General features: G+C 35.1%; 1 non-coding gene across 1 annotated transcript; it reads left to right on the top strand.

Annotated features, from left to right (window-relative positions):
• Positions 1 to 16,442: 16,442 nt before the first annotated feature.
• On the top strand, positions 16,443 to 16,514 carry TRNAP-AGG (transfer RNA proline (anticodon AGG)). The gene has a single exon. It is a non-coding gene; the product is annotated as a tRNA-Pro (tRNA).
• The last annotated feature ends 914 nt before the right edge of the window (positions 16,515 to 17,428 follow it).

Raw genomic sequence — 17,428 nt, 5'->3', positions numbered from 1 at the left:
TAGGCGGCTGTGCTGGATGCGTGCTGCGTGAGTCGGTGCGTGACGACGAGACGTGATGCTGCGAGGTTGAGGGTGTACACAACGGGAGACGAAACGGGGGCGGATGTGGAAAAACAATAAGGAAGTCGAGAGATGTGCCAAAGTTTTCGAGCTTTTTCTGATGTAAATAAACACATAAAACGCTAATTTGCAGGATACACACTGCGAGGCGGAATGAACGGAAACATTCAGCGATAAAAAATTTGTCTGCTGGCTCTCCACCTACGTCTGTCGTGCGATACACCCCAATCGTTATTGGAGCCCCCATTATAAAAACATCAATATGTAAATGGGGGTAAGTTTCAGAACTGGCCGGATTCTCCCACTTTTTAATGGATTCTGGATTACAATCTCGAGTTTGTTTGAATCTGTCCCATCAAATTACCGAAAAACCCAAATATACTTAATTTTATGGTTCAAAGGAAAATTGCTATTTTCCTTCGAAACAAGAAGATAATAAACGCGCCATTTGTAACAACTGACGAATAATTTTGTCACATGATAAGAAAGTAAATGAAAAAAGTTCTTATCGGTGGTATCAACAAAAGTAATCTTTTAAATGAGATAAGTTTGGGATTGTAGAAGCTTCGGTTTGGAAGTTAGGATTATGATGATTTTTATTTCACCAGCGGAATCAAATTTGAGGTGTTTTGGGCTACCATTTTACATGTGAATGGGGCATTTTGCATCTCCATTACATGATCCAGGCGAGTGTAAAACTTAATTATGTGAAAGAGAAATATGTTAGATAAAAAGATTAAAAAAGCGCGGCTTTGTGTGTTAAAATAAAAAGAAAATGAAGTAGGTTTCGTGTTCGATGCTGAAATTTCTCAACAAAGGCTCATTTTTCGTCTTCGTTTCGAGCCGTTATTAATAATAAAAATCGAATTCGCACGTGTAATAACTTTAATAAGCGTCCCAGTACAGTGTAATTTATCAAAAGCACAATAACACGAATTGTTTTTGTAATAACATGTTTTGAAGCCGAAACGGCGCTGTTACAACAACAGATTGATGTAGCAGCGTGGAAAAGTTGCAAATTTGTCCGTCATTCGAGCCTCGCCAACAATGTAATTTAATTAAAACCGAACATAATTATCGTCACAACTCGTGTGTGGTTATTAATAATTGAAGCAATTAAACTATTACCGTTTGCACGAAGTGGTAATGACTTGTGCAGTAAACATCCTTTGTATTATTAAGCAGAGACCGGTTCATTCGTACGTAAATCAAACCGTTGTCCTTTAAAGCCAACGACAGCCAATAAAGCCAATGGAAACGGAGAAACCCTTCTTAATGATCAAATGATAAAAACCCAACTTGCACTTCCGGAGAGTGATCAAAGAAGTTCGCGATTTGTGGAGTGTTTTGGGTTGCTTTTCAGTGATTGAATATTGGTGGATGTGATTAATGATCGGCGAGTTTTAATTGGGGTATTTTGTCGAGTTTGCACATTTGATCTTTTATTGATTACCGGGTTTTGTGCGAAAAATAATTACTACCATAGCGCGGGTAATGAAAGGGATCCAATGTTGAAACAAATAGAACAAAGGCCCGCACCGGTTTTTATTTTTTAGTTTGATTCTGAACAAAAATTCTCAATTTACAAGCGCATTTCTTGTCCCCCCAGCCTCAAATTAACAACCCTTAAATTCGATTCTCCTCTCGTCAGCGGTGTTGGGAATTCTCAGTGAATTTTTTAGCGCCCCTTATTACACCGCCGCACTAATATATTAAAGGCGACAAGAAGCCAATTGTGGTGCAGCTGGGGGGCAAACTATATTGAAGCGGAATAGAGGATGCCTCTGAGGTGATTTGTAGGTTATTGGGGCGCTATAAGGAAACAAATTACACACCCTGGAGATTAGGGTAGGCCCGAAATAGATCAATTAACTTCGAGATTGCTTGGTTAAGGTAAATCGGGAGATTTGCACTTTTTACCCTTGAAAATAAACTAATCGTAGCTAAAAGCAATTAACCTGGAAATGAGTATAGTGTAGGTACTCAACTTTTATACGTTTCTTTTTACAACCGCACTTAACTGGGCTAATTTCGACCTTCGAAGGGATCAAGGGGTTTTTGTCTTGAAGGGTTCCGTGTACGACTGTTATCTTTGGGTTGCGCCAATTTTACGAGGTGCTTTCGAAGCAACGAGACCCTCTTTGCAATTTCGTTTATGATAACTAGACAATTAATTGTTTGCTTATTTTAATTAATTTTTGGTCGGAAACACAAACAGTTTGAGCCTCATTTCGATTCGACTCTAGTTGCGCATTATGCAAAACCTATTTGCTCAATCTAATGGTTGTGTTCCACTGAACACCTACTTGACAGTTTTATTAAATTTTATCGGCCACAAAGTCCAAGGCGTTGGAAGAAAAATTAAAAATTCTAAAGCGTGTTTGTGGGTTATGTGCGATTTACCTAACCCGGAACTCTCCGGTTTTGCCCGGAGGCTAAACAATGCCCGGAGCTGAGAGCCTCGGTTTATTCGATCATAATTCACGGCTTTACTTCTGCAATGTCGTTGCTTGTTTTATTGCTCTGTTTGATAATGTAGTGGACCTGCAACGGTCGACAAAATCTTGAATTTATGAAACAACCGGAATAAAGTAGGTGGGTGGAATAAATCGATTTGCGCGAATTTTGCTATTGCATAAGCGGACATATTTTTTGAATTTCTTGCCACACAGGAATTTAATTTAATTCGGACTATGTATATGCCTCTGTTATTCTACCCTTGTCCTCTGTTGTCATTTAATCAAAGCCGTCACTCGGCAAATAAGTCTATTACTTGCGTAATATTAGGCCCCGGTCCTGGAAGTCTATAAAAACACCGGTAAAAGTAAAAAACGAGAAATTATTGGCGGGATAAGTTGTAAAAACGGCGACGTCCATGACCTGCATGATGTAGGTACGGTCAACACGGAAGAAAAATGAGAAAGGGTCGGAAAATTGTCAAAACTTTAGCAAAAGCCGTAAATTCGCCATTGTTAAGGCACAATTTAACAAATTACGATTTAAATTTGTGAAATGAATTAGATGGGGTCTGTTGGGCATTTATCTTGACTCTCTTCTTTGAAATTAGGACGGAATGTTTGTCTCCGGTGCTAATCGTACGAATTTTTTCAGACGCTAATAACTATTCTGAAGAGCACATCGTCGACTTAGCGCGATTTTTACATTTCAATTTATAATGCAAATGCAGTTACAAACTCCATTACAGGTGGCCGAAAATTTAATTATCGCTCGTGTTCTACAATCCAACTTTGCCCAGCCAGCTTGTAATGAAAAAGTTTCAGAGTACCAAGTTTCTAAAATATTATTTGTCATATCCTTAACGCCAGGCGTGTAAGTTTTAATGGGGTCGCAAAAGAGGGACAGGGAATACGTGCAAAAGTGTAATATAGACACATAGCGCCTAGTTGATTAACACGAAATTACGACTTTCAATGTAATTAGCCCTTTTAGAGAGGACTTACGTACTTGGGAATAATCGGGTTATTTCGTTAGTAATGCAACTCTGACTTGCAAAATCTGGTCGATAAGTGAAGAGCGCGATCTGCAAATCTGCTGAATTTGACGAACCATCAAAGCCAAGTTGAGTTTAAAGTTGAACTGCAATATAATTAAAACCAAATGCGGATTAAGGGAATTCTGTTCAAAAGATACGGTAATTTTTGAGGGGGGAAAACCGTTTTTGTCGTAGTTTCCGACATATGGAGCACCGAAACAGATTTGATACATTGGAAAATCAAATAAATTGTTTTTTGTATTTGAGATAGCTTTGAACCGAAAGTCTGCTTAACAGTTACTATCTGAATAGAATTTTAGAATTTATTAATTTTGATCTCGTATTAGAGACACCAAATTTCAAAACTGTACCTCTACACAATGAAAAATTAAAAATTTGAATATACTAGAATCAAAGACAAAGTAGCAGCTTTTCACAAAACTTTCTATTTATTCCTGTGCTATTAAGTTTAGGGATTAATTATTATCCTTTAGTAGTGGTAATTGGACAATTTTTGGGTTACAAAATTAAAACTTTCAGAATTTACTAATTTTGATCTTTGTTAAACACCAATTTTCACAATTATACAGGGTCCGGCAACACTTGTGTCCACCCCTAAAATTTTACAATTTTGAAAATTTGCATACGCTCATAGTCGACAAAGCTCTAGAAACTGACGCAAAAATTTGTTTTTATCACAGTTTGGTTGGCGACACCTAAGAGTTATAATTTTTAGCGATTTTTGAGTTTTCGCAGAAATATTCGCAAATTCAATTTGTTTTCAACATAACTGTGATACAAATATCTGAGTTTTTATTTTAAATCTTGCAAATTGTGTTTAAAATTTGCGAAAAAAAGGTTGTTTTATCAAGTTGGTTTTCAAAATTATGACAGCGCAGCGGCAAACAACGTTTACACCAAAATTTCACAAGTCACTTCATTCACTCTTCATGTTGTTGCACTTTATGGACACCAGAAATCGTTAATTAACATAGACAAAGCGACAATTTCACCAAGTAAGACTTTTGTTACAATCTAAAGCGAGCCAAAGAATAGATGTCATTAGTGACACAAGATCTTGACAGACGGGTGTAAACGTAGTTCCCAATTTTGACGTAATGAAATTAAAAACTAACTTAATCAAACAGCATTTTTTTCTCAAATTTTGAAGACAATTTGCATTGAATCTAAAATAACAACTGAGAAATTTTTAACACATTTATATTGAAAAAAATAAATAAATTAGAGGTTGATATCACAAACCCTCACAATTAACTAAAAATTAGACTTTTAAGGCGTCGCGACGCTAAAACTATCGGTGATAAAAAACAAATTTTTGTGTCAGCTTCTAGAGCTTTGTCAACTGTGAGTGTATGCAAATTTTCAAAATTTTATCTTTAAAATTAATGACGATTTTGGGGGTGGACACAAGTGTTGCCGGACCCTGTATATCCACACAATAAAAAATAAAAAAAAAATCGTACTAAGATCAAAGTGAAAGTGGCAATTTTTCACAAAACCTTCTATTGACGACAAGACCGGATTCTGAGGCAAAAATCTGGAGAAATACGATGGCAAAAACCGCATTTTTATATCTGTCTTAGTTTCAGAGTTATGAAGTTTTTTATGCAGGTACATTTCAGAACCAACAACTCACTGCCTGCAATTTTAATCGCTTTTAATTTTTTTATTTGTGGATGTACAATAATAATTCGCACAATTTTGGAATCTGCATAAAATTCTGTGTACAATAAGGGAGATATCGACAGAATTTTTATCAGAAAAAGTGTAAAAAAAACAGATGCCAAAAATTATTGAGTATTATGAAGATGATGTTAGTGGTAAATATTGATTATGATTGTTGATTATTTTTTATTAAAAAACAGCCTGGCTTGACTTTATTGTTATCTCCAAAAGCGACTAATAAAAATGTTGTATTATTAAAAATCGTGGAGCAGCCAGACGAAAACTTGAGTACAACTTTTAACTTTAGTAAACAAGAGCTCTTTTATTACGCAAAAAACCAATTATTGTACAAACAAGTTTCCATCTGACATATTTTGAAGACGTTGGTCGAAACTTTCTATTTCCATTATCCCGATTCTCTCTATTTTTGCCTCCCGTCGAAATATCCCATTAGCACACTTAACCCAGTAAAATAACCATCCTCTCTGCATTTCAGAGCTTTAACTCTATCATCTGAATGAAATGTGGGCGCAACCCATCTAAACTGAATATTCATATGCTCGTGCTTTTGACCCAGTTGCTCCGTTCTATTCTTCCTCCAACTTAGACTTAATTGCCTCCACTACACCATGAGATTAACGCAATGAGTGCTTGCCTTGGATGATTATCACTTTTACACTGACGAAGAGGCTATCCGGGCATTTTACTGCCGCTTGTATTGTACTCGAGTCGCTCTTAACGAAACGAAGTAAAGTCTGTGTTTATTCGTACGAAATGATTTCCATTTAGCCGATAAAAACGAATTTTATGGATTTGCAGAGTGCGTCTTATTTGATGTGGTAAGTGGAAGGTAAATAAAAATGTATTTTCCATGTGTATGAAGCATCAAACGCCGGAAATGCGATGAATAATAAACAGGAAACGAGAATTTTCCAGGTGATTTCTAGATAGCAATTGATTTGCATTGGATTAATCTCATTTGGGACTGATAACATTTCGAATCCGTGCGTCGAAGTCACATCAAACGAAACGGTTTTATTAGATACTGCAGTTTCATACAAAGTTTCTCGTAGCCCCAAAATTTGCATTTTAACTGGAATGTGATAAAGCGCCAAGTACTCGTAAGAAAAACCTGAAATAATAGAGATGGAATCTCGTATAACAGCTTTGTGCTTTGGTATTTTCATTAAATTAATATGAATGCAGACGAGATCGTTCTTTGTGCAGCGACCTCTGTATCAATGCGACGTTTTTTCCTTAGCAGGAAAATTCCTGGCGCTTTAGAAAAAACACTTACAATCGTAAGTCAAATATTGACAGTAACCGGTCGAAATTTTGAAGAGGCGAAGCAATATTTATGGATTAAAAAGAAAACACATTACGATGTGTTTAAAAACATACAAGTACAAGTGCAGCTGTCAAATAATTGGACAATTTATTAAATATCTGGGCTTCGTTATCCAATCAATTCGTTCTACTTTGAGCAAACGGGTCAATCATCTATTAGGATTCGCACATGCAAAATTTGCTCTGGAATTTTATATTAAACTTCCCCGTCAAGATTGTCCGGTTCATGGCCAATAAAAATTCGCCGTTATTTGATCGTCCTTTTCAGACCTAAATAACTGATGCCCTCGTAAAGTTTTAGTTATAAGTTTATGGAACATGCATCAGCAGCAATTTAACGACTCGTACAAAAGTGCGTCTGTTTGTTACCTTTCTACATTGTATGAACAGAAAGCTCTTGGCCGAATTCCTGATGGAAATGTTTATCTCCGCGTTCTGGATTTCCGGATTGAGTAAATGCAAATCGTTACTCTTTCTCGAGCAATCTGGAACGTTGTAAAGCTGTCAGAAAGGTAAGAGATCGTTAAATAGTTGGCAACTTTGGCCGATCCTTGTAATTTCCTATCCGGAGCACAGTTTTATTTTTTGTTCGATCACACGATCACCCACTAATTGTTATTGTGAGAGCGCGAAAACAGCCTTGTTTCGTGTTGGACTCATTAAAAAGCCATTACGTGCACTTTGCAATATTTTCTTTAAAGTTCAATTAAAAGTTTGCAGCGACGACCACATGCCTCCCAGACGACGAAATATTAATAAGAAAATGAAAAATTACCGGTAACTTTCTAATTAACTGTTTAACTCACCGGGAAATTTATGAACCGACACGATTTTTAACGAAGATGGAATTTCGGTAATTATTTCAGCGTCATCAAGAATCTCCAAAAAATACAAAGTTTTCCATCCCGGAATTAATTTTTGAAACTCCGAAGAAACTTTTTTAGTAAAATGAAAGTGTCTTCCCTGGATCGAGGAGTGGTTTCCAGAAGCAAACATTCAATATGAAGTTGAGCTGATTCAGTTGCGACTCGCGTGTCGTTGGTGAGAAATTAAATGAGCAGGTCGATACCGAACGTCAGAGATTGCCTCCAGACGTATCCAGGATAGCACCGGTCTCGTTTCTTCCATTTCATTTACAAGTGCCTAACTTCACCCGTATAAATCCCAACACACAACCACTCCAGCTTTTAGTGCAACTTTCTGCCATAATTAAAGCGTTAGTATGAATTGCGGGCGCTGCTCGAGAAAGTTAAGGGATTTCAATGGGTCCGATAACTCGCTGGGAGATTTTTAAATGTCTGCTAAATCAAACATAAACAAGAGGGAATAAATATCGCTGCATTATTATCGGAAACAATAACTTTTCACAGGGGAATGTTTACACGTTTATAATTTTCCCCGGAAATTATTTAAATGGAACCATTGGGGTGTAACAACTTTTCACAGGGTAAACAAAGCAGCTCTTGGGGAAATTATTTGATTTTATTTCGTACATAAACCTATTTTGGAGTTTTTCCTCTAGCTATAAACTCCCGAACGCTTTTCCTACGTGCAGCCGAGATGGGTTAATAATAAAACTTGGCTTTGTTAAAAGAGTGATCTTGTGGTCAGCGTTATTGGCAGATCTCTTAACTTGATTGGTCAATCACATTCCCCGGTGTCCTGGACATCAGACCCGTCCTTTATTTCGGACTATAAACCAGTACGTTTCTGTCACTCTTTGTTCTTTGTCTGCTTTTCAAGTAGAAAAAAGAGAAACCTTCGCTACGTGTCTCAGCATCCTCTAATTTATAATACTTAAGTAGACTTCGCTGACCAAGCCTTTCGTGTAGAAAATCTAATTGATTACTTTTGTTGTAGTTATTCGGAAATAGATAGTCAATAAATCGTCGTATCTCTTGACGTTTCCACCACGAGCAGGTTTCGAAATTCGCCTTGTCTGCTCAGGTTACGAATTTCTGTTCCGGACATAAATCATCCCAACAACCTATGGATTATTATGTACATTTAGCATCTTATCGACTTAACATTGATTGATTTCGAAACAAGGCATATTAAAGTCAAATTACGCCCAGCCTCATAAGTGCCAAGCCCATCAATAATGAACGCTGTTTATGTTGAAGGAGATTCCTCACTCTGTTCGTCAGCGTCAACAAACCGTGGAAAATGATCAGGTCCGGACCTGCTAATGAGAGGGCCCCCGCGGTGTAGGCAACCAAACTTATACCTTATCCAAATTGACACTGTAACTTTTTGAAATCATACACAATCACCAAAGTTATGATGCAATTTCCGGTTCCACTTTAGTACTGAGCTGCGTTCATAAAAATTACTCTGTGTAAAGTTAATATATAATAAGCTTAAGTTTACTCTAAAAAATTAGCGAGATATCGATATCAGAAGTTTTAGTCATGAATTTTTACGAACATTTGCAAATTTCGACTGTACAAAAATCAAAGAACTATTTCTAGTTTCCGAGATATCGAGCACGAATTTTTTGAATCTTCAAAAATTTGGCCCTCTGGCGACAACCCAAAAATTCAAACGACCATAACTCAGTTATTTGTTGACGAAAATTGAAAATTCTCATGTTTTTGGATTCAGCGTGACATTCTGCGTAAAATGAGACCCAAATTTGTTGAGTTTGCTAAATAAATAAACGAGGCATTGGCCAAAAACTGTATTGAAAACGTCATTTTAGAGTGATTTTCAATCAATGTTTCCAAAATGAAAACGACGTTTAATAGCTTTCGATTATACATCAGTCGAAAGAGGAGCTCAAAATCTATCTACTGGCTAAATTTGAGGTCGATCGGACAAATAGTTTACAAGCTATGGCCAAAAATAAAAAAAATGAAAAATTTTCATCGTTTGAGTCGGATTTTTTTTTTGCGAAAAATCGACTGTCGACTTTTGAGTTTTTGATAACATTTTCTAACGTAAAATAAGCCGAAAAAATGAATGGCGCAAACCGCATCTCAATATCTCAAACAGTTTCCGAGATATTTAACTTTAAAAATTACGAAAAATGAGGAAAAATGAATATCAACTTTCTGAAACTTTGATCGGCCATAACTCAGTTATCTGTTGTTGGATCTAAAATTAAATCCCAGATTTGGAATCTACGGAAAATTCTGCTTACACTGATGTATAATAACATAAGTTTACTGTAAAAAATTAGCGAGATATCGATATCAGAAATTTGGCATTGTTTTAGTCGTGAATTTTTGCGAAAATTTGCAAATTTTGGCTGTAAAAAAATCAAAAAACTATTTCTTATGTAAAAAATCGCGAGAAAAACGATGGCGCAAACCGCATCTCAATATCTGAAATAGTTTCCGAGATATCGACCACGAATTGTTTTGAACCTTCAAAAATTTGGCCCTCTGGCGACAACCCAAAAATTCAAACGACCAAAACTCAGTTATTTGTTGACGAAAATTGAAAATTCTTATGTTTTTGGATTCAGCGTGACATTCTGCGTAAAATAAGACCCAAATTTGTTGAGTTTGCTAAATAAATAAACGTGGCATTGGCCAAAAACTGTTTTGAAAACGTCATTTTAGAGTGATTTTCAATCAATGTTTCCAAAATGAAAACGACGTCTAAAAGCTTTGAATTATACATCAGTCGAAAGAAGAGCTCGAAATCTATCTACTGGCTAAATTTGAGATCGGTCGAACAAATAGTTTATAAGCTATGGCCAAAAATAAAAAAAATGAAAAATTTTCATGGTTTGAGTCGGAATTTTTTTTTGCGAAAAATCGACTGTCGAATTTTGGGCTTTTGATAATATTTTCCAACGTAAAATAAGGCGAAAAAAAGAATGGCGCAAACCGCATTTCAATATCTCAAACAGTTTCCGAGATATTTAACTTTAAAAATTACGAAAAATGAGGAAAAATAAAAATCAACTTTCTGAAATTTTGATTGGCCATAACTCAGTTATCTGTTGTCGGATCTAAAATTAAATCTTAGATTTGCAATCTGCGTAAAATTCTGCATACACTGATGTACAATAACTCAAGTTTACTCAAAAAAATAAGCGAGATATCGATATGAGAAATTTGGTATAGTTTTAATCATGAATTTTCGCGAAAATTTGCAAATTTCGACTATTGGAAAATCTAAAAACGATTTCTTATGTAAAAAATCGCGAGAAAAACGATGCCGCAAACCGCATTCCAATATCTGGAATAGTTTCCGAGACATCGAGCACGAATTGTTTTGAACCTTCAAAAATTTGGCCCTCTGGCGACAACCCAAAAATTCAAACGACCAAAACTCAGTTATTTGTTACGAAAATTGAAAATTCTTATGTTTTTGGATTTAGCGTGACATTCTGCGTAAAATGAGACCCAAATTTGTTGAGTTTGCTAAATAAATAAACGAGGCATTGGCCAAAAACTGTTTTGAAAACGTCATTTTAGAGTGATTTTCAATCAATGTTTCCAAAATGAAAACGACGTTTAATAGCTTTGGATTATACATCAGTCGAAAGGGGAGCTCGAAATCTATATACTGGCTAAATTTAAGATCGATCGGCCAAATAGTTTACAAGCTATGGCCAAAAATAAAAAAAATGAAAAATTTTCATCTTTTGAGTCGGAATTTTTTTTCGCGAAAAATCGACTGTCGTATTTTGGGCTTTTGATAACATTTTTCAACGTAAAATAAGGCGAAAAAAAGAATGGCGCAAACCGCATTTCAATATCTCAAACAGTTTCCGAGATATTTAACTTTAAAATTTAGAAAAAATGAAGAAAAATGAAAATCATGTTTCCGAAACTTTGATCGGCCATATCTCAGTTATTTGTTGTCGAATCTGAATTTAAATCGCAGATTTGGAATCTACGGAAAATTCTGCGTACACTGATGTATACGTATGTATAGTTTGGCATAGTTTTAGTCATGAGTTTTTGCGAAAATTGCGTTTTGTATGTAGGTGATGTACCTATTTGTCGAACATTTAAATAACCACGGAAACCGTTCATAAACGCAACAACACTCTGGCGAATCTCAATCACATCACTCTGACGTCACACGCTCCAACAGACGTCTCACTTTATGAACACACCCCTGCTCTGTACACAATAATGAGTTTCGCTGGGAAGTTTCATTGGACGTTTTATTAGGGTTCGTTGATAAACAGAAAGAATAAAATTAAACCTGAGCTTTTCATATACTTACAACCAGCACACGTAGCCGGAAAAGTGTTTAAATGCAAGTTTAGATTGGAATTGGGACTATGTTCGGATTTAGCCCGATGCAGCTGCGACTATTATTGGTTTTCCTGAGAGTGCACCGCCAGATTTTCGCCTCGTAACGCTGAAGAAAGTGTAGTTTATTAATTTTGCAACAATGTTGGTTCATTTGGAGCGTAATTAAAATTTCTTTCCGACTTTTTCTACTCATAAGATGAATCTTTCCGCCCCTGAGGTCTCAAAGCCGCCCCATTAATAACGAAACCCCTGTATTGTAACACGACAAAAACTTAATTTTCAATTTTTGATGAACTCGTTCTTTGTCAGTGTGAAGGATAAGTTTGCAAACAAAGCTCGCAATTTGCACGTTGCTTGTTGGCGCGAGTCCCTGTCAAGTGGATCAGATACGTCAAGAAGACGGAACAAAAGAAGTCTTTAAAAGACAATTCTGTGAGTTTGTTGGAAGTCATCTGGAGAGACAAAGGTTTTGGGTGTGGGTGTAATTCCGCTCCGCCAGATTAAAGCCGCCCTCTTCTATACAGTGGGCGCAAAACATGTTGCCTTACACAGACTTCGCTGCAATATATGTCGCTGCCGAGGTATATGAGAGCGACTCGTGGTTTTAGCACTTGTACAACTTCGAGACGACCGGGAAGCATGCTTTGGAGTGGTTCGACAACTTATCTGTGATCGTGGATTTCGGGGGCGGCTGACATGTGCTGCTGTTTTGTTATAACGCACGATTTTTTTAACCGAATTAATCCAAACTTCTTCGCCAGTTTACGCCCGACTCATTATCTCTGATGTTTAATTGTTGGGGAACACTACAGCTACATGCTCTTATCTACTTAGTTTGCAGAGCTCGCCAGATTCAGTTACTGTCTGGATCCCCCTAGCGTTTACGTCCTGACACATGTATCACAATTATCTAACTAACTGGTTGTTTATTACATTACATCCCTTCATCACAAATCTCATTAAACATTAAATTCTCACTTTCGTTTTGGATATTAAAAATGTGAGGCAGACGTGAATGATGACAGCGGCATGCAAAAAGTTACGAGCGACCGATATTTTCAAATAAAATATTCCCTTTAAATCGCTCTTTTACATGCTAAATTAAAAGAGTTTAATTAAACGGGAATCTGAATGGATGGGGATTACCTGGAATTTTCGTTGAACTAGTTTTATTTCATTAGTCATATTTTGCAAAAAAATTCAATCGTGAAATCCTTTAAAAGAAATTTTATACGCAATTTCACATGTTAAATAAAATTTTATTTCGAACCAAATATATATATTTTTAAACTCTTTCTTGTTCTAAAGTTTTTTAAGTTAGGATAGTCAATAAGTGTTTCAAAAATAGTAACTCGTCCAAATACAAATACAAAGTCGTTGGTTCGTTCTAAAAATAAAAATTGCTAAAAATTCGCTTTCTGGCTCTAATGTCTTTTAATTTGTACTGCTCAATAAGTGTCTAGTGATTTCTTTAAATTTTATTTATTTAGTGCTAAAACTGCATGCGGGAATTATGAAATTTCAAATAAAATATTCAAAATTGTTCGTTCGTCTTAGAAGTGAAAATTTCTAAAAATGCTCTTTCTTGTCCTAAAACTGTCAAATTAGGGTCAATTAATAAGCGTCTCTGAAGACGTTTTTCGACCAAATTTTACTGTTTTTACATAAAAATTGACAAAGTCATGAATTTTAATAGAAAGTATATCAAATGTTGGTTCATCCTAAAACCAAAATTTCGAAAAAAATTTCTAAAGTCTCTTAATTTGGACTAGGCAACAAGTGTTCGAAAACTCCGAATCTTATTGATTTAGCACAAAAACTGCGCAAAGTATGAAATTTCAAACAAAATTTTGGAAAATTTTTGTTTGACTTAATTATAAAAATATCTAAAAATGCTCTTTCTTGTATTAAAACAATCTAATTATACTCAGTTATAAAGTGTCTTTAAGGAAGTTTTTCTACCAGTTTAACATTACAAATTTAGTAGAAAGTTTGTCAAAATGTTCGTTCGCCCTATGAACAAAAATTTCTAAAAAATGTCTTTCCGGTCCTAATGTCTTTTAACTTGTACTAATCAGTAAGTGGCTTAAAAGTAGTGACTCGTCCAAATTTTATTGATTAGCGCGAAAACTGCCAGAGTTATTAAATTTCAAACAAAATATTGGAAAATTTTTCATTCGTCTTAAAAATTATTTTTTTTTAAATTGTTGTTTCTTGTTCTAAAACTGTCTAATTAGGGTCAGCAAATAAACGTCTTTAAAGAAGTTTTTCCACCAGATTTCACTGTTTTAACATAGAAACTGACAATGAATTTTACTAAAAAGTTTATCAAAATGTTGGTTCGTTCTTAAAATTCTCTTTTAGATCCTAACGTCTTCTAATTTGGACTAGACAATAAATGTCTCATAAGTAGAAACTCCTCTAAATTTTATGTTTTTAGTGCATAAACTGGAGGCGTTAAAGAATTTAATACAAAATATTTAAACAGTGTAAAAATGAAATCCCGACAATTAAATCGCTTCTAATTCAGTTATTTGTTGTTCTACAAAAATTCTAAAAACATGATAAATTCTGTGTAAAAACTGCGTAAAATAGGGAAAATAGGGATCATATAGAGAAATTTTGTTGCCACGAAATTATCTTATATCAATTTAATCTTATTATGGGCAAATCAATAAGTGTTCCAAAAGTAGTAACTTCTCTAAATTTTATTTATTTAGGGCAAAAACTGCGGATATGAAATTTCATATTGGAAAATTTTCGTTCGTCTTAAAAATGAAAATTTCTAAAAATGTTTTTTTTGTTCCTAATGTCTTGTAATTTGGACTAGTCAATACATGTGCCTCTCAAAAGTTAATGATTTCTTTCAATTTTATTTATTTAGTACGAAAACTGCGGAAATTATGAAACTGCAAACAAAATATTAGAAAATTTTGTTCGTCTTAAAAATAAAAATTTCTAAAAATGCTCTTTCTGGTTCTAAAACTGTCTAATTAGGCTTAATTAATAATCGTTTTTAATAAAGTTTTTCCACCAAATTTCGCTGTTTTAACATGGAAACTGACAAAGTTGACAATTTAAAAAGAAAATCTATTAGTCCTAAAAGTTAGTCGTAAAAGTAAAAAATTCTAAAAATTGTCTGTCTCGTCCTAAAGTCTCTTAATTTGGACTAATTAATAAGTGTTCCAAAAATAGTAATTGCTCTAAATTTTATTTATTTAGCGCAAAAACTGCGGAAATTATGAATCTTCACAATATTGAAAAATTTTCGGTCGTCTTAAAAAAGGAAATTTAAAAAAAAGCTTTTTCTGGTTCTAAAACTGTCTAGTTAGGCTCAATTAATAATCGTCTTTTATTTTGGACTAGACAATAAATGTCTCATAAGTATAAACTCCTCTAAATTTTATGTTTTTAGTGCATAAACTGGAGGCGTTAAACAATTTAACACAAAATATTTAAACATTGATTAAAAATGAAATCCCGAAAATTAACTCGCTTCTAATTCAGTTATTTGTTGTTCTACGAAAATTCTAAAAACAGTTTAAATTCTCTGTAAAATTCTGCGTAAAATAGGGAATTTTAGAGATCATATAGAGAAATTTTGTTGCCATGAAATTATCTTATATCAATCGAAGGAGATTAGAGATCTACATTAGTGTAAAATTTACTAATATTGTTGCTATTTGTGGTTGCTGTGAATCGTTTTACCCCGCACCTTGACAATTAGTTCCCAACTTGCCCTGGAACAAATAATCGAGCAAGTAAATCACGATAACAAGACAATGATGAGGCGTTCTAGCGTGACCATTAATCGGACCCTACGGTCGAGGGTTCTAACGACGTAGCATCAATACTCCATCAGATGAGAGCCAGATTTCCACTAGGTTTCCTATTTACGAAATGCAGCCAATTGTAGTAAATTGTGCAGTGCTGAATTATTGATTGCTGACTCTTCGTACACTGCTAATTACAAAACTCTGTTCCAAAAATAACGTACACCATCACAACTTGCTTTCCATTATTATGAACAGTGCGCTCTCGATTAAACACAGAGCTATTCAACTGAACAAAACGGGCCTAAATTTAACATATTGTTAACGAAGCGCATAAATCTCGCACCCACGAGTTGGAGATAGTTTAGAGAAATTGTTAAATGGTAATGAGCAGAATTGGGAGCGGACGTAAAATTTTTCTCATCACTTGGAGCACTTGCTCACTTCATTTCCTTCCATCGATTGTCCCGAGGATTTTAGGAATAGACATAAAGTTGAAAATTAAGGACGGGTCGTAAAGACAAATTCGTGTATGAAGGAGCGAGGAACAAATTACACCAGTACTACTCAAGTATAGCAACATCTTTATGCATGCAAGAAAACACTTAATCCATTTCTGTAACAAGGTAATATTTTTTACGACAAAAACTTTCGACTTGTTTACATTTAATTAGTGAAATTAATAATTCAACACGACACTTTATAATTCTTGCGTTGCTACTTGTTGAAAATAAAACACTTGGAATATCTGCGAGCACATGAAGTAAAGTGGGGGAAGTTTTAACTAATTGAATTTATTAAATTTTGAGGAGTTTGGTCGGGGGTTGATTTTATCGCTTCTCCAGGGTGGAACTCGCGCTTGGCTCGTTGGTCTAGGGGTATGATTTTCGCTTAGGGTGCGAGAGGTCCCGGGTTCAAATCCCGGACGAGCCCTACGTTTTATTTTAGTTTGTTAAAATATTTTTTGACCCGGCGCATCCACCATTTTTGAGAGAACAAGTGGCTTTTCAATTACCTAAATGGCCGTGGTAGTTTTTCCGGTAATCCTTTCTCTGCCTATAATGCCTCCAGGATTTTGGAAATCCTCCGCTCCCATTAAGAATTTAATTATCCTTTTCCATTCCGGTTATTTTTCCACTTTAAAGAGCCCATAAACTTGGGAAACAATTGATTAGAGAAGCCTAACCGCCAATTTGGGGAGATAAAGATAAAGGGATGAACGTGACGGCGTCCTTTCGCACAGAAATGGTAACTTATAGATTTAAATATCGAACCCACATAATTCCACAGCTTAATCGAACCGCCAAGCCAAATCGGATTGGTCTCGAAATTGCTCATTTGATCGCACGAAGAAGAGATACACTTTCACTTTCACGAAAAATGCCATTAAACTGGGCGGATATTCATGAACCAATGGACTAATGGGCCGTATGATTTACGGGAAAATTAGTTTTCTCAACACTACGATTTTTTATTTAAGCCATACATCAATTTCGACAGTTTCTAATTCGTTTTGACAGGTTTTAATTTAATTTATTTATTATTTTCTTGGTCTGCATCTGGGTCTCAAAGTTTGATGAGCTAATCCGGAATCGATCAAGGAGGAAAATCGTTTAGCTTCGGAAAATGCGGTTTCATTACGGTTGATTGAATATTTTCCAAATTTTCTTTATTTAATGCGAAAACTGCGGGAAGTATAAAATTTCAAACAAAATATTAAAAATCATTGTTGTTCTATCAATAAAAATTTCTTAAAAATTTTCTTTTGGTCCTAATGTCTTTCAACTTGGACTAGTCAATAAGTGCCTCAAAAGTAAGAATTTCTTTAAATTTTTATTTATTTAGTA

The sequence above is a fragment of the Gnatocerus cornutus genome, chromosome 6 (assembly GCF_029298725.1).
Source record: "Gnatocerus cornutus isolate USDA-ARS CGAHR chromosome 6, icGnaCorn1.1, whole genome shotgun sequence".
Lineage (NCBI taxonomy): Eukaryota > Metazoa > Arthropoda > Insecta > Coleoptera > Tenebrionidae > Gnatocerus > Gnatocerus cornutus.
This window is presented reverse-complemented; position numbering and strand designations above follow the sequence as displayed.